Source organism: Dryas octopetala, chromosome 2 (assembly GCF_963921425.1).
Source record: "Dryas octopetala chromosome 2, drDryOcto1.1, whole genome shotgun sequence".
Lineage (NCBI taxonomy): Eukaryota > Viridiplantae > Streptophyta > Magnoliopsida > Rosales > Rosaceae > Dryas > Dryas octopetala.
In genome coordinates this window covers 6,719,946-6,742,149 of record NC_141367.1, presented here as the reverse complement: position 1 = coordinate 6,742,149, position 22,204 = coordinate 6,719,946, and the positions used below count along the sequence as shown (strand labels likewise).

Below are 22,204 nucleotides of genomic sequence, written 5' to 3'. Positions count from 1 at the left end.
TAGAATTTCTGCCATATGTCGCAAGTTGATTGGCTGAGAGGGGATATTTGTGAAAGGAGAGATTTGGAAGGAAAATGCTGGAGAGAGGCTGTGCACAGCTGCAAGAGGTGCCACGTGGCGCGCTCGCATTGGATGGTTGGAAGATTAATGTTGCAATTCTGGGCGGAAGGAAAAAAAGGTGGCTTGCGGCTGGCTTGGCTGGAAGCGGCTGCATGGAAAGACGTGAGGGAGAGACACAACAGAAGGAGGCGGCTTGCGGCTGGAGAGTAGCTCGGCTTGGCTATTGGTTTACATGGGGAGGCGCTGATTTGCGGAAGAAAAGAGAACAAGGATGCCACGTGTCGCCGTCGTATTGGCTGGAGCCAATATTAATCAAAGGAATTTGATTTGGCTGGAAGTGGCGAGTGACTCTTCGGCTTCCAAGAGGTGGGCGGGCCGGCTGCGTCCTCATCACTTGGGCTGGGCTTTTATGCAAATGGGCTTCTTCTCCTTCATCTCTTATTTTGGGCTTTTCCAATTTAAAAACCTACAACACAAATAAAACTTAATTAATAAAAATTCTAATTTTAAATCTAGCCTAAATAAAAATAAATGCAACCTAATAAAATCTAAGAATTACGACAAAAAATAATAAAACCCACAAATTAATTAAACAATAAAAATAAGAATTAAAACACTAAAAATTGCTTAAAGGCATAGACAAAAATGTAAAATTTAAGGATAAAAATTATATATAAAATAAGCTCATCAATATTGCTAGAAAAATAGGTTGTTATTATGTGATTTTGTTTGTAAAATATCCTTACATGTCATGTTTATAATATATCACCAATAGGGTCGAGTTTATAATGTTGGATCATCCACAAATTCTGAAGCGAAGAAAAAATATTATTTTTTATTTTAAGAAGACAAATGACCCTTCTTCATCTACACCAATTTGTGATTCTGAATCTCAAAGAGTCGAGTCTCAAAGTGAAGGAGTTGAGACTCAAAGAGTCTAGTTGGATCCAAATATTGAGATTACTACTAGTGCTCTTAAACGTGATCTACGATTATGTCAAACAATATATGGAAATATCCTATTAATGAATATGATAATGTTCGAAGAACCAATAATGCACTTAGGACTATGTCCTCTCTGACTAGGTACGTGTATCTTTTATGTTTATTAATTAATTAAATTTTATTGTACCGTCGTGGTTTTTTTTTAGCCCCCCGCAAATTCTAATTTCTAGCTGGATCCGTCCATGTCCATTATCAATTAGTTTTGAGATGAATGCCTAAATTTTTTTATAGTATCAGAGCAGGTTCACCCACGTGTGTTAAGCCTAGTGGCCACATGTACTCCACGTCACCCAATATGAGTATGAGTTGTCCACATATTTGGCTTAAGTGATGCCACACGTTCGGGGGCATATGAGAATGTGGAGTGTTATCGCACATTGGAAAAGTATAACTTTGCATAGTGGCTTATAAAGGTTTAGACTCCTTCTTCTATTGCCAATTGGTTTTAAGATGAATGTATTTCTTTAATTATGATCTTTGCAGCTGGAGTTGATTTGTTCCTGACTGAAGGGGTAATTTTGTGTGGATACTCAATCTACCTCCAAAAGTCCAAGTCTTTTGTTATGGCTCCTTGGTCTGGATAAGCTTATCACTAATGGAAATCGTGCAACAGGGCATGACAAATGGTGTGGACACTACTACAAAAAAGCTCATACATATCAGTAATTTATCGATATCTAAGGCCCCTAAAATTCGATATAGGAAAGCGTGATATCTATTCTCATTGGTTTACATATCAGTTTTGAACTGATATCTATATCATTTTTTACATCAGTTCATTTTTTAAATGCGATATATTTTTCCTTCCCGGATGGTTAAAAACGCAATAAATGATATATTTATAATATATTATATCAGTATTATATTTATAACTGATATCTTATAAATGAATAATATGAGTTTTAATCGTATAACTGGTATAATTATTTCAATAGACATATGTATTGTGTATAAGAACAGATATCTTAGATCAGACTTATATGTTCTTGAATTACGGAACTGATATAAATAGTCTCATAGATATCATTATTGATTCTAAGAAATGATATCGTATATCTGAATTATATGTTTTAAGAGTATGAAACTGGTATAAATATACTCAATAGACATCAGTTTGAGTGATGAAACTGATTTTGAAGGCATGATTGATATCACTTACATTGAAAGAACTGATCTCGTATATTTTGAAATTATTGTTATGTAAATCCTGTTTAGATATCAATTTTTTCCTGAAAACTGAGATAATTGCTCAATACCATTACACTTGTATTGCATATTTTTTTAGTGGCCAACCTATTGAGATAAATGCTCAACATCCATTACATAGTAAAGATCCTCAATTCACATAAATTTCAATATCTCCAAGTACCCAAAATATGTCTACATATCACAAAAATTAGGGGGAGACCTCATCTCTAACCCCATCCTTAAATCTAAGCTAGGCCTATATAGTCATCAACATGTACAAATATAAGGCATGGCAGTGCACACTTGTTCTAATTTGTATCATAGCAGTTCATGAGGGAAAATAATTTTACAAACTAATTGAATCAAAATTAACCCATGAAATCTGCACCTCATTGACTTCAATTTCCTCCCATGTGTACTGCTTTCCTTATAAATTCGATCACCTAACAATTGGAAAAATCAAACAAAATTACAAAATCACAGTACTAAAAAGAAGCAAATTGAGTTTTCATACCAAATCACATTACTAAAATATTCAAGATTTCATAGCAAATGGTCTATATTGTTATCTAAATTCATTGTAACTTGTAAGAATAAAAATATATGAAAATTTCAAACATATAGTGATTTGCAAGTGCAATATACTGCAAAGGGCATGTCAATAGAGATAGGTAGTGTACATGAGAAATGAAAAATGCAAGAAACACAAGCAAAAGAATAACATTCCCCAAAAAACTAGGCCATGGATTTGACATCAACTTCAAAACTCATTTAAAATTTAGAATGAGATAAATTCACTCAAAAGAAGCATCAATTAGTTGTATTGTACCTCAATGGAAGGCACGCTGACTGAGATGTAAAGGTCCCTGCCATTGTTCACAGCTTCCATCATGTTAATTCAGTGAGAGCTCTCTACATTCTGAGCAGGATCCTGGCCAGTGGCTATGTAGATTGCAGCAACAATATTGCTGGCATGGGTATTGAACCCACCAAGAGCACCAGCCATGGCAGAGCTGGTAAGCTCTGTAGATTGTATAATCCATATCAGGCCTTATAATTAGCTATCACATAGAATATATTTCATGTTGCATTCAATTGATTATCATGAACACAACATATCTAAAAGGATAAAAAATTTATGTCAATTTCCTGGGTTTTCTCACTAGCTATACAACTTTAGCTTCTGAAAACTGTTACAATAGTAGTAATTAGCATTACCTGAAAAGATATTGACCAATGTTTTGCCATAAAAATTAAAGGAACCAACAATGCATAAAGTTTCTCATAAAAGTTGGGGTACTCTAAAGTCTAAACCATATTTTTTATGAGGATGAAGAGGCTGCTAAGAGCCATGACACTGATAACACCACCAATGTTGTATGATTTAGTTAAGAAGTCACTGCATGTTGTCAAGCAATGAATTAGACTCAAAGTTACAAAGAAAAGATATGAAAAATAAAATAAAACCACTTTAGCATGTAACTTTACCATAACAAGACAAGATTAGATAGATAAGGAATGACTGCATGATGGAGAGAGGCAAGAACCTGAGTAGCAAAAGTCAGCAAGGTTAGAGAATTATAGAACATAAAGATATAAAACTATCTATGATCAATATAAGGTGAAAGGGCAGCAGAGACAAGCACTAAAGAAACATTATATCTAGGTTAAGCATAAAAGAACATGAAGTAAAGGAACCCAAATAAACTCTGCTACGAAGGAACCCAAAAATAAAAAATAATATAAATTCCATTAAACTACTTTATATTGGATTGCACCTTGATTTATCTTTTGGGTTGAATATGCAGATCTTTGAATCCACAAAAAATCAACAATTTTGGTCTGAACGAGAAGGAAAGCTGTAATACCAAAGAAAAGGCAGTTATTAGAATTATGCATCAACAAAACCCAATACAGCAAATCAAGAAATTAAACAATCTGATTGGAGCATGAGATAGACCAATCATGCATTCTTATCCTTTCCCATTATTAAACCTAAGAAGTAAGATTTAAACAGTCAGACAATTTTATAAAGTACAACACCAGTAGTAGAACCCTTATAAAAATTTTGGTCTAAATTAACCCATAAATTAATAATTGGCCAATTTACTAACATGGCTAGTGCACTGAAACTGGGGAAGAAAGAAAAAACATTTACACAAGTGGACCAAAGAAAAAAAAGAACAATGATACTCAAGCAATTTCTTTTCCCATACACAAGATTGGATCCACACCATTTCAACATGCTGTCACATATGTATTTCTTTTATACAAAATTCAAACAATACATGACATTTTATATCCTTAAATTAGAATATATGGACACAATATATGGACTTACCTGTGAGGAAGTTTCAGTAGCTTTATATGTTGGTGATCGTGGGGAGTGTAGAGGACCTTGATCCTGTAGGTCCATCAAGTCTAAACTAGTAATTTATATGACACTAAAATATACATAGTACAGAGAGAGATTAGAGAGAGAGAGAGAGAGAGAGAGAGTTACAGAAAAGTCTTTAAAGTGCATGTCAAAAAGGCTTGATCTTCGTTTCCACGTCATTTGTAGCCTGCCTGAGGAAATACTTCTGTGCATGACTAGCAACCTGGGTTGGGGTTCTGGTGGTCACAAAATTTCTAGCTATTCCCCTCCAATCACCTTTCCCAAGCTTCTTCAATCCAGCTAGGAATACTAGATGCTCTTCCCCAGTCCATGGCCTCCCTGAGGAGATTTCATTCTTTAAAATCCATTCACAACCAAAATTACCAAATCGCAACAATCTAAATGCAAAACTTTTAATTTATTGTCATCAATGCTAAAACAAACTCATCTTCTTGCATCAATTTAATAATTTTACTACAAGATAGAGAGCTTGGAGATGCCAAATTAACAGTGGGTTTTTAAAAAGGTGCATAGTTTAGTAAATGCAAATCAATTAATATGAAGAGCAGCATGTTATCTACAGTATTTAATTACTACTGCAAGGTTTTATAAAATGCATGAGCCAGAGTAAAGAAAACTCTAAATAAGCAAAATGCAAACAATGAAAGGAGAATACAATTGTTTAACCAAAAAGAAAGAAGAATTGAATTGTCCCCATAGAAGACTCATACAGTCTACCATAATAAATAAATAAATAAACTTATAAAATCCATCAAGTTACACTAATACACATATATATGTATACAAGAAGTAACAATTAAAGTGTTAACAAAGAATTCATTAAGAAAACAAAATCACAATGGAACGAATTAACAGATTGGAAAGATTGAAATCATCAAAGCAGAGATATTACAGAAACAAAAATTAATACAAAAAGAAGAAAGTATGATCATACTGTAAACTTGTACAATGTACATACTATATATAGTATATACCACTAATAGCAAATCAAACTACAAGCGAAGAACATGTACATATCAATCCTCCAACAAATCACCTAATCAATCAAAAGCATGGAAACATATGGATGCACGTACACATAAATCACTTATTATATATACATATATATATATGTGTGATGTACCCTTTTTTCTCTCATGAGCGGCTTTGCATCTCTTGTTATGAATGAGGCCATCGGAGAGATAGCTGGCATCATCAGTTGTGATGTATACTGAGTGAGAATTGACTGCAGAGCTCATATAAATTATAACTTTATGAGCAAAAGACTTTATACAAAGATAAGCATCAAATGAATGCATATAAAATAGACTATATGAAATTACAAGTAACCCATATTAATATCATCATTGAGGAACATAATTCAGACTTCAGAATACCAGAAACTTCAAATAAACCAAACAGAGATCCATAAGCAGCCCAAAATGCCAAAATCAGGAAGAGCCAAATTCTCGGTGAAAGGAACAAAACCCAGGTAGAGCCAAATTCATAACACAGACCCAAAATGAATGATTTTGCATAATGTTCCATATTTTAGGTAAATACAAAGAATTCTAGCACCCAAATTCAAACAGACCCGAGTTCAAACAAACTACAAAACACCCAAATTCCAGAAACACCCAAAAAACAAAACACCCATGTTCAAACAACCTGCAGATATTAGAACCCTAAATCCGAAATCTAAACTTAAAATTAAAAAGAAAAAATAACAAAACAATCTCATCAAATACCTGAAATCGTGAAGGCTGGATGGTGGTATCAGGAAGGCTTCTCTGGGTCGATCTGGATCTCGCGACGTCGTCCAGATCGAGCTCTCTCTCTCTCTCTCTTCGCAACTTCTCAGACTTCTCTCTGTCTCTCTGTCGCGCTCACTCTCTGCAAGCCTTCGTGAGTGCTCAACCCATCGATCTCGATCTACAAGCCTTCGCTCTCAACATCTTAAGGCTGGGTGGATTGGAAGCCCAGCTAGCTAGCTTAATCTTCGAGCTCAATCCATATATCTTCGTCGGAGATCGATGAAGAAGATGATGAGTTAGGGTGTGGGTGTGGGTGTTGGTGTGGGTTTGGTCTGGGTGTCGTTCAGTTTGGATGTGAGTGTGGGTGTGTAAGTGTAGGTGTGTGTAAACACGGGTTGTCAAAAAAATTTTAAGCGGTGAACAGTACCGCGTTTTTCCCATTCTTAAATTTTCGCATCATTTATCTGTATAGATATCACTTTTAAAGCATGGTTAATAAATTTGTCCAGCATAATATATCACATTCAAAATCCTAATGATATGTAAAATAGTTTATATATCAATTTTTGAAAAAAAAACTTTTAAACGATATTAAAAACCATATTATATCGAATACCTTTAAAACTGATATTAATATAGTGATATGTATGAGCTTTTTTGTAGTAGTGGGAGTGTAGTTTCTTTGGGGCGCCTCCTCTGGAAAATGCTTTACATGTGTTCAGAAACTAGGAGAAGGCTCAATCTGTATGAAGAGGTCTTTCAAAAATTTTGGGGATCAAGTATGGGGAGGTCTTTTCATCACTATTCCTTTGCAAAACTCATTTGGTATACCTTTAATTGCGGAAATTCTAACATAACTGCAGGCATTAGATGCCTTTAAGCTTTTGATCGTTAGATAAGTAAATGTTGATCTAACGGTTAAGAAAAAAACTTATGGGCCAGCAGGTAGCAAGTTAATGAGATGAGAGAGAAAGTGAGCTAATATACAGGGTTAGCACTTAGCAGTTAGGAGGTAGCCTTTCACAAAAAAATCATACATCAAGACTTCCACAAGGGCAGAGCTGAGCTCAGTGCACAACCCCATCCGAGATCCATCCACACTTCCAGAGGGACGGAGCTCACTTCACAAACGAATTAATCCAGAGGGACAGAGCTCACTTCACAAACGAGAATCAATATATGCAAAGGGACATAGCTCACTTCACAAAGAATCAATGTAATGGGACAGAGCTCAACCACGAATTGCACATCCATCACACGAATTGCTCACTCCTTCCTCTGTTGTGCTTTGTTAATTTAAGGTATTTAATTTGCACTATGGGTTTGGTATGGTCTTGACGTTTTCCCATTTAATTTGAGGATTTAGCTTAAAATTGTTATTGGGGGTATGGGTTCATGTGGATAGTTTTGATAATTGTTCGATTTCAAGGTATGGATATATTTAGGGATTTTAGAATTTGGGTTAAAATTACGCTTGACGTTTCCCATTGAGTTTGACAATTTGGCTTCAAATTGGTTCGTTTGAGTGAGTTGGGTAGAATTTGGTAGGGTTTACAATTATGGGTAGTATTTTGTCTGAATAATTGGCTTAAAACTGGAATTTCAATTTTTTAGATTGTTAGTTGTGCAAAATATTATTCGTGATTGCATGTCAAAACATGATTGGCAAATGGTAGCTTGTATTGACTTGTTTGAGAATGCAATTAATTGCAGTTTCGTTTGTAGAGAATTGCATGGGAAGACCCTGTTCGTGGCACAGTCAGTGGTGGCAGGATCAGGTATGAGAACTCTAGAATCACTTCTTTTGAACTTTCTCAAGCTGCAGTACTTCATTGGTTAACTCTCATTTGCTTGTACCAACCTTCTCTTGCCCATAGGCAAGCACACCAATATTCCCCAAAGTCTAAACTCATACAGACCCTTCAATTTGTTCCTTCGATATTCTGCTTGCATATAATGCTACTCCATGATGGAAATTGTTGCCATTTTATCTTTTTGTAAGGTGTTAATATTCTATCTCAATATCATATTCTCTTTTGTCCAGGGATCTTCTGGTTTCGTGTAGGAAGGTAACAAGGCAGAAGCCACTAAGGATTATATTTTACAGGTATATGTTTCTATTCCTAGGTCAGTCTGTGCAACAAAATTTGACATTGGCACTGCATGTTTGTAAAAAATACTTGGGTTACCCTTCAACTAGGTTGCTCTGTTCTTATTTGAATGGCAAATATTTCTGATCAGGGATGGCGTAAGTGAAGGGCAATTTTATCAAGCCTTACTGTATGCGTTTTATGCAATCCAAATGGTGATAATTGATTCATTTTGCTTCATTATCACTAGTATCAGAATGTTGGAGATAAAAAATGGAAATTTTTGTTGCAAGGAGCATCTAGATGTCTTAACACAATCATGACTCCATTACAAATCAACTACATGTCTTAAAGCAATCTTGGGAATCCATTATCATTTTACCCCTCCCCTCTAGAAAATAGTTATTAAAGAAAGAAAAACAAGGATTCAACAATTCAACAAGAAGAATATAGTCTGAACTTTTCTTAAAGAAGAAAGTACCCTTCATTGTTAATTTACTTGGCATAGAAGCCTACAGGTCATTCTAATTTACTTTCAATATACTTTTAGTTTCTCTCATTGTAGTTTTCTGTTATTTTTTAGTGTTTGTAATAAGTGGGTATTGGTTGTTTAATTCTTGATTCCTCACCCAGAGGTAATGTTGCTTTTTTCTTTTATTTATTTATAATTTTTGTATGAGTGTTTTATATGTTGAGGAGGAGCAGGTGCATGTATTCTTTATTTTCTGTCATGTTCAAACAATGGATACTGCAGGCAGAAATTTGTAGCTATCCATATGTTGTGCAATTACATTCATTCATGATGCAGTAAGCCTTCAGTTGTTCTTTTGATGATCCACCTTTTTTCTTTTGGATGTGAATGTATATTCAACGTAAAGGTGTTGTAGCTAGAGGATTATAGCTTAGTATATTTTTCCCTTTTTTGTTTTTGTTCTCTACAATTTTTTGAAACTTAGCATGACTTCAATTTTGTACAAGTTATGGAAAAAAGAAATAGGGATACTAATGGTGAAAATGAATGTTTTTTATATTTTCTCTCAAAGGTGAAACTATGGGTTGCTCTCGAGCTATAAAGTATTTTTGAGATATTTCCATTACGAAAGCTCAAGTCAGCAGTAGCTTAAGTGCATAATTTCACTCAGTTCTTGATTTGCTACTAATTATATTTGGCTACCCACTCATTTTTACCCTGGTCTCCTTAATTAATTCATTACAAGTATGCTCACAAGTTTATGACTCTGCTCCCCATTTGCTTGACCCATATATATATATATATATATATTTTTTTTCATGAAGGACTCCTGGGTTAAGCAAACCAACATTCACATTTAAAGAAGTAAATCTGAAGGTGTTTGATCTGCAGGACAAGGTATTGTTGCAATTATGTTTGGGGATTAAGAAAATAATTGATCTATTCTTTTCTTCCATTTCAAATTTCAAATTTCATTTATGCATATATTCAAATCTCAACCATGTTCTTTTTTTAATGATATGAAAAAAGTGATTCATAAATGCAGTTTTTTATTGTATGCAATTTGATAACAAAGTCATCTTTATTGAAGCATCCCAAATAAGATTTTAGATATAATGTTTCAATACTTTAAATTTCTCGTTTAATTTTTTTAATTTTAATCACAGCCTATTTTATGTCATCATTTTCATGTAATTACAATATATATTATAACATTTTACCTTTTCATCCATTACAATATTTGTCCGCGACATCAAATATTTTTTGTTTGCCTTTTTTTTTTGCGTTTGCTTGCTTGCCTTATGTTTTTCTTCCTCGGTTTGGTTTGCTTGGTCGTCTGCATTGACCTACAAGGTCGTCGAGCCTGTGAGTTTGTTTTGGGGGTGGCATTGTTATCAAATTCCCTCCACTTAATGCATGTGATCGAATTTAAGCTTGCTAAATTTTTCCCTTTATGTTGGCAAAGATGGCAGTCTTTGATTTTCGTTATGGACTTGATTTCATTTCGTTTGCAACCCTTGAAAGGTTGGTTATGTCTAGGGTTGGTCTTGAAAGTAGGCAAATGAATGAGATAACTATATATCTCAGGCCGTCAAATATTTAGGACCCCAATTCTTAGTAGGGCATTACAATTTCTGGCTTACTTTTGTTAGAAATTTAGAGGGTGTTTAGGACACTTGTAGCTAATGGCTTGTGTAAGCTTCTATTAGCTATCTATGCTTGATATGAGAAGTGTTTGAACTATAAAACAAAGTATCTTTTATTGATGAACAAAGGAGGATACAAGTGGAGATGTAGATGTCTAGGACAATAGGACTTTAGGACTAGTGGCTTTTAGTATTGCCTCTTGCTTGCCCTTAGATATGGGTACATCCTATATATATAGAGAGTAGATGAACCCTCTTGTCTTCTCTAGAACATCTATTAGCCACATGCTACTAGTAGGTTCTAGAGTATACTACACTTTTAATTATATTCTAGTACATTCTTATATAAGCTTAATATTCTAGACTCTTCTTTTATGTAGAATTATGTAGACTTCTCTAGTTAAGATAGTTACTAATAGATTTATCTAGAATACTCTTTCTTCTTATCAAGCTATCTTCTAAACTTCTAGAATTATGTAGAACTATGTGAAATATTCTAGCTTTAATTTGTATGGGCTTTGAGGAAGTCTCTAGAATTTTGTAGTATTTTCCAATTATGTGCATTAATTTTCAACACTCCTCCTTAATGCACATTTGGGATACTCCAAGCATGCTTCGTAGCATTTCAAATCTTGGTCTTGGAAGTGCCTTGGTGAAGATGTCTGCTATTTGCTCCTCCGTCTTGCAATACTTGAGTTCTATCTCCTTGTTTGCTGAGACTTCACGTAGAAAGTGATGCTTGATGGCAATGTGTTTTGTCCTACCATGAAACACTGGATTTTTTGCCATCGCTATAGCAGACTTGTTGTCACAAAATATTTTAGTAGCTTCATTTTGTTGTTCTCCCATGTCTTCAAATATTCTTCTCAGCCATATAGCTTGGCAAGCTGAACTTGACGCTGACACATATTCCGCTTCTGCTGATGATTGTGCCACTGTCTCTTGTTTTCTTGAAGACCATGAGAATATGCCAGACCCAATTGTGAATGCATAGCCTGATGTACTTTTGAAGTCATCCGCTCCAGCCCAGTCGCTATCTGTGAATCCGAATAGCCTTGTATCTGTAGAAGGTCTATACCATATGCCATAGTCAATAGTTCCTTGCAAGTACCTTAATATTCTTTTTGCTGCTCCATAGTGTATCTGACTTGGAGTTTGCATAAACCTTGAAAGTAGGCTGGTCGCGTACATAATGTCTGGTCGAGTTGTTGTTAGATAAAGTAGGCTTCCAATGAGACTTCTGTACGTTGATGCCTCCGCTTTTCCGGATCCATCGTCATTTCTTAGCTTTTCATTGGTGATGAGCGGTGTAGCCACGGTCTTGCACCCAGACATCTTGAACTTCTTCAAGAGATTTTCAGTATACTTTTTTTGACATACGAAGATTCCATTTTCTTCTTGGCTTATCTCAATGCCAAGAAAATAGTGCAATTTACCGAGGTCACTCATCTCAAATGCCTTCATCATATCTTCTTTAAATTCTTGAATTAATTTTTCATTGTCTCCTGTATAGATAAGATCATCAACATATAGAGAGACAATAAGAATGGAGTTACCTTGAGTTTTGGTATAGAGTGTTGGCTCGCTTTTGCTTCTCTTAAATCCAGCATTGATGAAGTATTTGTCGATGCGGCTGTTCCACGCTCTTGGTGCTTGTTTAAGTCCATATAAGGCTTTCTTTAGTCTTAGGACTTTGTCTTCTCCTCCTTCCTCGATGAATCCTTGTGGTTGCTCCACATAGATTTCTTCTTCGAGCTCTCCATTTAGAAATGTTGATTTTACATCCAGTTGGTAGAGTTTCCACTTCTTTTGAGCTGCAAGAGCTATAAGTGCTCTTATTGTATCAAGTCTTGCCACTGGCGCAAAAGTTTCATTATAGTCTATTCCTGACTGTTGTGAGTAGCCTTTAGCTACTAATCTTGCTTTATGTTTTTGTATTGAGCCATCATGATTAATTTTGGTCTTATAGACCCATTTCACGCCAATGATTTCTTTATTTGGTGGGCATTCTACAAGCTCCCATGTTTCATTTTTCTTAATTGTTTTAATTTCTTCTTCCATAGCCTTCCTCCATACTTCTTGTTTTACTGCAGCTTCAAAACTTTCAGGTTCTAAAGTTATGAAATTGCATGTTTCATATATATCTCTGAGTGATTTTACTCTTCTAGGTGATGACTCAAAGGAAGATTCATCTTCTATTGATGGAGGAGTTAAAGAAGATGCAGGAGGCGTACCTGGCGTTTCTGAAATTTCTCTTTCATGTGCGTCTTCTTCAGGCTGTTGTGTTGGGGTTGTCTCTGGTTCTCCTGACAGGACAGCACCTTTCTTCTCTATTTTTCCTTCATCCCAATTCCAAGATGCAGATTCATCAAACTCGACATCTCGGCTGATCACGAGCTTCTTAGTTCTTGGATTGTAGACTCGATAGCCTTTAGATTGAGAACTATATCCCATAAATATGCCAATTTCTGATTTTTCTTCTAGCTTATGTCTTTTTGGAGCTGGAATGTGCACATAGCATACACATCCAAAGACTTTGAGATGCTTTGCTGATGGCTTCTGGTTACTCCACGCCTCAATAGGAGTCTTGTCTTGTAGAGCTTTTGTTGGACATCTATTTAGCAAGTATACTGCTGTGTATACTGCTTCTGCCCAAAATATCTTTGGTAGTCCTTTTTCAAATAGCATTGATCTAGCCATCTCCATTATAGTTCTATTTTTCCTTTCCGAGACTCCATTTTGTTCAGGAGCATAGCCCACTGTCAATTGGTGCTCTACTCCTTCATCTTCACAAAACTTGTTGAATTCTTTTGAGGTGTACTCTTTACCTCTATCGCTTCTAAGAGCTTTGATGTATTGGCCACTTTGTTTTTCGACATGAGCCTTGAACTTCTTAAAGACTTTGAAGACTTCTGATCTTTCACGTAGAAAATAAACCCATGTCATTCTAGAATAGTCATCAATGAAAAGAATGAAGTACCTGCTTTGATCGAGAGATGGGGTCCTCATTGGTCCACAGACGTCTGTATGCACGAGCTCCAACAAGGCTTTTGCTCTCCAAGCCTTTCCGGATAGAAATGCTTGTCGATGTTGTTTGCCAAGTTGACAGCCTTTGCAGACATCACCACTCTCCTTTATGCTTGGCAAATCTCTCATCATATTTTTCTGGTGAAGTAATTGTAGTCCATGAAAGTTGAAGTGGCCAAATCTTTTATGCCAAAGCCATGAATCTTCTAGTTCTACTTTCATGGCCATATGTTTGACATATTGCCAATGGATGGGAAAATTTCTATTTTCCATCCTTACTTTAGCTATAATATGATTTTTATCTTTTTTATCATATATTATGCAGGAGTCTCTAGAAATGTGTAGAGAATATCCATTTTCAATCATTTGGCCAACACTCAATAGATTATGCTCCAAGCTAGGAACTAAAAGAACATCATGAATTAATTTAGTTCCTTTATTTGTATGGATAGAGATCGTACCTTTTCCTTTTGTCTCCACCAGTGCGCCATTTCCCAATTTAACTTGGGATTTTATGGATGTATCTATTTCAGAGAAGATGCTTTCGTCTCCTGTCATGTGGTTGCTGCAGCCACTGTCGATGTACCATTTCCTGTTGTTCACTTCAGTTGCTGCTTGACAAGCATAGAAAAGCTCTTCATCCTGCTCCTTTTCTTCTGTATAATTGGCTTGATAATTCTTCTTAAGCCGACAGTCTTTTTCCATATGTCCAAACTTTTTGCAGTTTCGGCATTTTGGTTTTCCTCGAAACCAACAATCTTTTTCTAGGTGACTTGTCTTTTTTCATGTTCCACATGGAGGGAAGTTTTTCTTCTCCTTGTTTTCATTTTTATTTTCCCAGTTATCGGGTTTATCTCCTCGTCTAGAATTTTCTTTTGATTTCCAGTTTCCTCTAGATTTCTGAGACCTTAAATTGACTTTTGACTGGAAGGCACTTTCTAGTGAACTTTCATTTCGCCTACTCAGTCTTTGTTCGTATGCTTCTAGAGAACCCATTAGTTCTGTTACTGAAAGAGCCGTTATATCTTTTGACTCTTCAATGGCAGTGACTATAGGGTCATACTTATCAGTAAGACTAATAAGTATTTTTTCTACAATTTTTGTATCAGTTATCTTTTCACCATAAGCTCTTAATTGATTTACTATTTCATTTACTTTGGAATAGTAATCTTTAGCGGTCTCAGAATCTTTCATTTTAAGATTTTCTAAATCTCTCCTTAGAGTTTGTAGTTTGACACTACGTACCTTTTCATTTCCTTGAAACTCTTCTTTCAAAGTATCCCAAGCCTCCTTTGAAGTTGTAGCTCCCATGATCCTTGGAAATATCGTGTCATCCAAAGCTTGTTGTAGAGCGTAAAGAGCCTTTGCGTCTCTCTGCTCGTCCTTCTTCGCCTGCTTTCGTTGCTCAGCGGTGGGTCTTTCTGGAACAGAGAACCCACTAATAACAATGTCCCATAAGTCTTGAGACATAAAATAGGTTCTCATCTTGATGCTCCAAAAATCATAGTTTTCACCAGAGAATATTGGAAGAGGGACAGAGTTTTGGCTAGAGTTATTAGACATGGTGGTAAATTAGGATGACCCTACGCCCAATAAGAAAGCTCTGATACCACTGTTAGAAATTTAGAGGGTGTTTAGGACACTTGTAGCTAATGGCTTGTGTAAGCTTCTATTAGCTATCTATGCTTGATATGAGAAGTGTTTGAACTATAAAACAAAGTATCTTTTATTGATGAACAAAGGAGGATACAAGTGGAGATGTAGATGTCTAGGACAATAGGACTTTAGGACTAGTGGCTTTTAGTATTGCCTCTTGCTTGCCCTTAGATATGGGTACATCCTATATATATAGAGAGTAGATGAACCCTCTTGTCTTCTCTAGAACATCTATTAGCCACATGCTACTAGTAGGTTCTAGAGTATACTACACTTTTAATTATATTCTAGTACATTCTTATATAAGCTTAATATTCTAGACTCTTCTTTTATGTAGAATTATGTAGACTTCTCTAGTTAAGATAGTTACTAATAGATTTATCTAGAATACTCTTTCTTCTTATCAAGCTATCTTCTAAACTTCTAGAATTATGTAGAACTATGTGAAATATTCTAGCTTTAATTTGTATGGGCTTTGAGGAAGTCTCTAGAATTTTGTAGTATTTTCCAATTATGTGCATTAATTTTCAACAACTTTATTGGCTCCATTTCTGATTGGTTATTGCTTAAATAATAAATTTGCATTAAAGATTTCTTTCCCATCTAAGCATTGTAGTATTTTACAATGCTTAGATAGGTGCTTTTGGGTCCTGTACTCGGGTATTGTAGATCACTGGAAGTAGTGAAAACTACATGCTATAGGACCTTACATATAATTGCTTAAATGGTTTTTGTACCTTTGTGCTTGATACAAAAACATGCCACTGGACCTCTTCTTTTATTCTGTGATAGCATGACATGTTATCGACCTGTTTGAATTGCATACGTGGTTCAATTTTAATTCATATTTTGAAGCATTATGTATAGCATCATCTATTAACTCATCAAAATATGTTTAGATATTCAATGCAGGATTGTTTCAAACTGCAACTGAGCATAAGGAACAGATTCATGGTAATTCATTTATTTTAATCTCCGAGAGTTCAACAATTGACCTCCACACCTCTAGGTTTCATGAAATGTAGAGCTCCTGTCTTAATGCTCCCTTTATGTTTGTCAGCTCATGTTTCTTTACAAGATTTTACCTTCTTTTTTTTAAAAGTAAATGATTATATGTGATACTGAATTTATTCTTATGAGATTGTTACAAGAATGCTGCAAAAACATTCTATGATGAATTGTGATGGAGATATGGTATCAGCTGCACTGGTCAAATTCATGACTGAAAATTGGAGTAGAGAGGTAGAGAAGAGAAAACGAAGGCCCTTCATCTGAGTTTTTGCTAAGAAATGGGAAGGTCACTAGTAATTCAGACTTTTTACATGGACTTGGCAGCCGCTTTTGACTTTAACAACCAGAGACTAAATCTATTCCATGGTTAAAAATTTTGGGCATGGGTGTTCAGACAATATATGAGCATGAAATTCTTCCAGGGCACAAAATATTCAAGTCTCCCACTTTAGCAAGTATATGCATGCTTACCACTTTTCTTTAGCAAGTATTTAGCATGCTTACCACTTTTCTTTTCTCTGTTTTTCAGAATTATTGACCAGCATGACAAACTGAGGAAAAGAAGCACAGAAGCTTATTCCACAAGTACTACTCTTTTATCCTTCTGTCTGGTATAACCTAAGTATCATATAGCAGATAACATTCAGAAGTTAAATCACACATTAATATTCCGATTTCTTTAGTAAATGTCACACAGTACTTTCTTACTTGTTTTGTTTCCATTTTCAGCAATTATAATTAGCTGTTATAATTGAATAATCATGTATCTTGTGCTATCTTATGTATTTCTTTGCTATCTTATGAAGTTTTTGAATTGGGATCTAAAAGGCTCTATTATTGAAAACAAACTAATGAATGCAGATTGGGTTGGTAGTTACGTTCGCTCAATGTATATATTCATGTTAAAATTGTGTGAAGAAGCAACCTTGCCTCCAGACCTATTGCAGAGGCAGAGTATCTTGCCATTGTGTGGTCTGCAACGTCTCAGCAATCAACACATGAAGATTGACTAGTATTTCATACCAAGTGTGTTCAAGCTAGTTGCTGATATTTTCCAAACCACTTCTAATGGTCCCATTATGTTCTCCAAGGATCAAAATTGGTCTCTGAAACTGTCCGTCCTTTTGGAACATGTATTTGAACAAATATTGATTAGTTAAATGAATGGATGGAATTTTTTATGAATGGATGGATTTTTATGAGAGAATGGAATATAAATAACATTTATAACATCCAAATCCCATTAAAAATTGACATGTATAATCTTGTTTATTTATATCAGTTTCAGGAGGTTTTATACATCGAAAAAACTTGATTACGATTTCCAATCTTGTTTTGGATATCAGTAGGGCTGAAAAAACAAATGGCATTTGCTTTGTTATTTTGACAATTCATCCATTGCGTTTGATATGTTTAAATTATTTTAAACGATTTGACAGGCTATGTAACAATATGACTGCTTAGGATCTCAATTATACCAGCATCATTCAATGATTAAAAAAACATAAAAAGATTTTGGTTAATACATAAAGAGGCAGCAAAATACAAGCATGTGTATTGGCAAAATATGTATTGGCACTTTTGGGTACTTGATATTCAGCAAATTTTACCCAACTCAAGAATGCCTAAACATTTTGTTACAATATTGATGCATTGTCAATTCTTTCGAGCCTGATTTGCAATTGCTATATCAAAGTAATCGTTTGGCACCCCTGTTTGACAATCATAGTTGGACACGCAATCACGATCTATAGCATGTGTCCAACTCAACTTAAACTTACCGTTTAAATGTATAAATATGGGTGGTTTGGGTTTTGGTCAGATTAGAAACTTAAACTTAAACCCCATATCCTATATCCTAAACCCTATATCTTATTATTAGGGTATAGGGTCATTTTATTGGGTTAAGGGTATACACTTTACCCTATATATATTATACTTATTAATTATTATAGCTCTAGGGTATAGTACTGTATAGTGTATATGGTATATATGAATTAAAAATGTAAAACACATGTAAATGTGTAATGTATATAGTTTTAGACTTTTAGTATAAGGTTTTTAATTAACCTTGTTAATACTTAAAACCCTTAAAAATTGCTTCAAAAAAAAACCCCCTACAAAATTTCAAATTCAAAAAACTAAAACTGAAAATCACTAAAACAAAAAAAATTAAAACACAAAATATTGAAATTGAAACCAAAATTCCATCCTCCCCCAAAATATAAAATTAACCCACCCAAGTTGAAAAAAAAATGAACCTCTAGCGCGTCTCCAGACTTGTCAAATAGTGTAATTTTGAATTGCATGTCAAAACCTGATTTTCAAACAGGAGCTTGTATTCAGTAGTTTGAGAATGCAGTTGCCTTTTCGTCTATACACAGTTGCAGTACGAAACGTTTTTTGGCCTAGTGATGAAGTTACCATTTTCTTGAGATTTGGTTCAAGAAAATGGTAAATTGAATTAAGAAAATGATAACTTACCAATTTTTGTCAAAAAGTTACCATTTCTTGAGGAAAAAAAATCAAGAAAATGGTAACTTTGCTCAAGATTTGGCTTAGTTACCACATTCTTGACTGAGGTTACCATTTTCTTGATCGAACGATCAAGAAAGTGGTAACGTGTTTTGCTTGACTGATTCCGTTACCATTTTCCTGATATTTGGTTCAAGAAAATGGTAGCTTTGATCAAGAATGTGGTAACTTACCATTTCTTGAGAAAATGTTACCATTTCTTGAGGAAAAAAATCAAAAAAATTGTAACTTTGGTCAAGATTGGCCTTAGTTACCACATTCTTGAACCAAGTTACCATTTTCTTGATCGAACAATCAAGAGAGTGGTAACGTGTTTTGGTTGGCTGATTTGGTTACCATTTTTTTGATGTTTGGTTCAAGAAAATGGTAACTTACCATTTATTGACAAAAAGTTACCATTTCTTGAGAAAGAAAATCAAGAAAATGGTAACTTTGGTCAAGCTTGAGCTTGGTTACCACTTTCTTGATCGAAGTTACCATTTTCTTGATCGAACGATCAAGAAAGTGGTAACGTTTTTTGCCCCACTGATTTAGTTACCATTTTCTTGAGGATAGGTTTAAGAAACTGGTAACTTGAATTAAGAAAATGGTAACTTACCATTTCTTCAGAAAAAGTTACCATTTCTTGAGGAAAAAAATCAAGAAAATGGTAACTTTGGTCAAGCTTGAGCTTGGTTACCACTTTCTTGATCCAAGTTACTATTTTCTTGATCGAACGATCAAGAAAGTGGTAACGTTTTTTGCCCCACTGATTTGGTTACCATTTTCTTGAGGATTGGTTCAAGAAAATGGTAACTTAGATCAAGAAAATGGTAACTTACCATTTCTTGAGAAAAAGTTACCATTTTCTTGATCGATTGATCAAGAAAGTGGTAACGTTTTTTTGCTTGGCTGATTTGGTTACCATTTTCTTGATGTTTGGTTTAAGAAAATGGTAACTTCGATCAAGAATGTGGTAACTTACCATTTCTTGAGAAAATGTTACCATTTCTTGAGAAAATGTTACCATTTCTTGAGGAAAAAAATCAAGAAAATTGTAACTTTGGTCAAGATTGGCCTTAGTTATCACATTCTTGAATCAAGTTACTATTTTATTGATCGAACGATCAAGAAATTGGTAACGTGTTTTGCTTGGCTGATTTGGTTACCATTTTCTTGATGGTTGGTTCAAGAAAATTGTAACTTTGATCAAGAAAATGGTAACTTACTATTTCTTGAGAAAAAAAATCAAGAAAATGATAAGTTTGGTCAAGATGTAATTTTGTGATTGCATGTTCAAACCTGATTGGTAAACAGGAGCTTGTATTCAATACTCTAAGAATGCAATTGCACGTTTGTGTGCATACAGTTGCCTGCATACGTGGTTACCACACTCTTGATGTGAAGTTACCATTTTCTTGAATATAAGATCAAGAAAGTGGTAACTTGGGTTTTAGGCAGTTTTGTGAAGTTACCACTTTTTTGATGCATCCCTCAAGAAAGTGGTAACTCTTAGTCAAGATTTGGTAAGTTACCAAATCTTGATTGAGTTACCACTTTCTTGAGGGATGCATCAAAAAATGGTAAAACCGAAATCACACAGAATTTCCGCTCATTTCACTCTCCATTCAAAATAAATTACATAGCCTCACCCAGACTCTCTCTCGCCGCCCTCGCCTTCTCAGTCTCTCACTTTCTCACTGAATCCTGGCCCTCTCAGTCTCTCACTCTCTCACTGAATCCTCGCTCTCTCGCCACCCTCGATCTCGCCATCCTCTCACCGAAAACTCAGAAACCCATCCCAGAAAGATTAGACTCTCTCTCGCCGTCCTGGCACTCTCGTTCAATCATCGCCCTGTCGCCACCCTTTCGCCATCCTCCCACAAAAAACGCAGAAAACTCAGAAACCCATCCTAGCACGTCCATCGCCCATCATACCAGAAAACGCAGACCCTCTCTGACTAAGTTTCGAAACCTAGAAACCCAGAAAACTCACTCAGACTCTCTCTCTCACCGAGTTTCGATCTCTCAGAAACTATAAAACTCCGACTCTGTTTCTCTCACCCAGGTTAGGGCTTCGATTTGTTTACATTTGATTTTGTAGTTTTATTCATATGTCAAACTCTCAATCTCTTTCATGAATTTAATATTTGGATTTTGAACTAATTTATGCAGGCTCAGAAACAAGCACTTGCAGCAATTTAACCTGAAGCCAAGACACGTTGAATGACAAATATTTTTGAGCAGGGATGACCTGTGTTTATGCATGTTGAATTATGTGATTTTTCAACTTCAATCCCAAATCCCTTTTCTCCCTGTGCCCCACTAACATTTGGGAAGCAGAGTATGAAAACAAATTGGCACTGCTAAATCAAAAGGAGAATCGGTATATTCATTTTTCTAAGGTTCTCCTTTGTGTGTTTGTTTTTGTTAGGAATAAATTTGACTATGACTATGCACAGGGGACAATTACATGCATTAGTTTTATTAAAGAGTGGACAATTTAGGAATATATGAAGGATTTTCACAGTACACACCTTTATTTCTTTACTATTGATTCTGAATATCATCTTTTCTTGACCTCTGATATACGAAGGATTACTACCTTTCCAATTAATTGATTGCCTACTATTTTTTCGTGTCGCAATAAGAGTTTTTTCATTTGTAGTGAATAGTTATAGCTTTCCCTTTTTTCTTTGTAATTTGTGCAAGGAAAAAGAAAAGTGGGGTTTGTAAGTTAATATTGATGAGGCCACATCCAACAAGTTGATATAACTATGGTTCTTTCTTGTCCTTGTCTTGTTCGGAATGAGTCGAATGACATGGGTCTTGTTATGGGCAACAACTTGATCTCTTTCAACTTCTGCAGGGAAGAGAAGAGGAGAGGGCTAAGGAAAAACAAAGCTGCCAGCAATAACAATGGTAGTGGAGAGTGAGCAATGGACAACCTTCCAAGTATGGGTGGTAAGTTACTGTGGGAGAATTAATGAGATGCTTCACTGGGAAGTAGATTGGCTTTTGAAAACTCTGCAGGGACTTATTGTAGCATGATATTTTCTTTGTAGCTAGGAATGAATCAGTTTCATATAGCTGGGCCTCTGTGCTTTGTAGAAGTCCATAAAGTTTTGTTTAGTTCCTTTTGTTATTGGTTAATTTTTGGCCAACAATTAGTTTGTTTGTTGAGAGCAGGAAAATGAATTAATATATTATTGTTTCAGAAAATCAAATAGTCAAATTTCTTGTGTAGATCCCCAGTCCGAAACTCTCACTGAATCTCTTTCTCCCTTAATTTCCTGCTCGATCTTTTTCGCTGTTTCCTTCTCATCGATTCTCTCCTTGTAAGAGGCAATCCACATCTAATGTCATTTTAGTGGTCATCTCTTTTGCACAATAGAGAAAAGTAG

General features: G+C 35.1%; 1 long non-coding RNA gene across 15 annotated transcripts; it reads right to left on the bottom strand.

The window, feature by feature from the left end:
• Positions 1 to 2,367: 2,367 nt before the first annotated feature.
• LOC147292790 (uncharacterized) lies at positions 2,368 to 6,812 on the bottom strand. 15 transcript variants are annotated; one of them, XR_015120853.1, is made up of 8 exons: positions 6,379 to 6,803; positions 5,775 to 5,876; positions 4,757 to 4,969; positions 4,595 to 4,657; positions 4,032 to 4,112; positions 3,742 to 3,800; positions 3,083 to 3,652; positions 2,368 to 2,696 (listed from the first exon to the last, which is right to left on the bottom strand). It is a non-coding gene; the product is annotated as an uncharacterized LOC147292790 (long non-coding RNA). The 15 variants fall into 15 exon arrangements; XR_015120856.1 differs by having other exon boundaries at positions 3,083 to 3,276; positions 6,379 to 6,802; XR_015120847.1 differs by lacking the exon at positions 4,032 to 4,112 and having other exon boundaries at positions 6,379 to 6,808.
• Between the last annotated feature and the right edge of the window lie 15,392 nt (positions 6,813 to 22,204).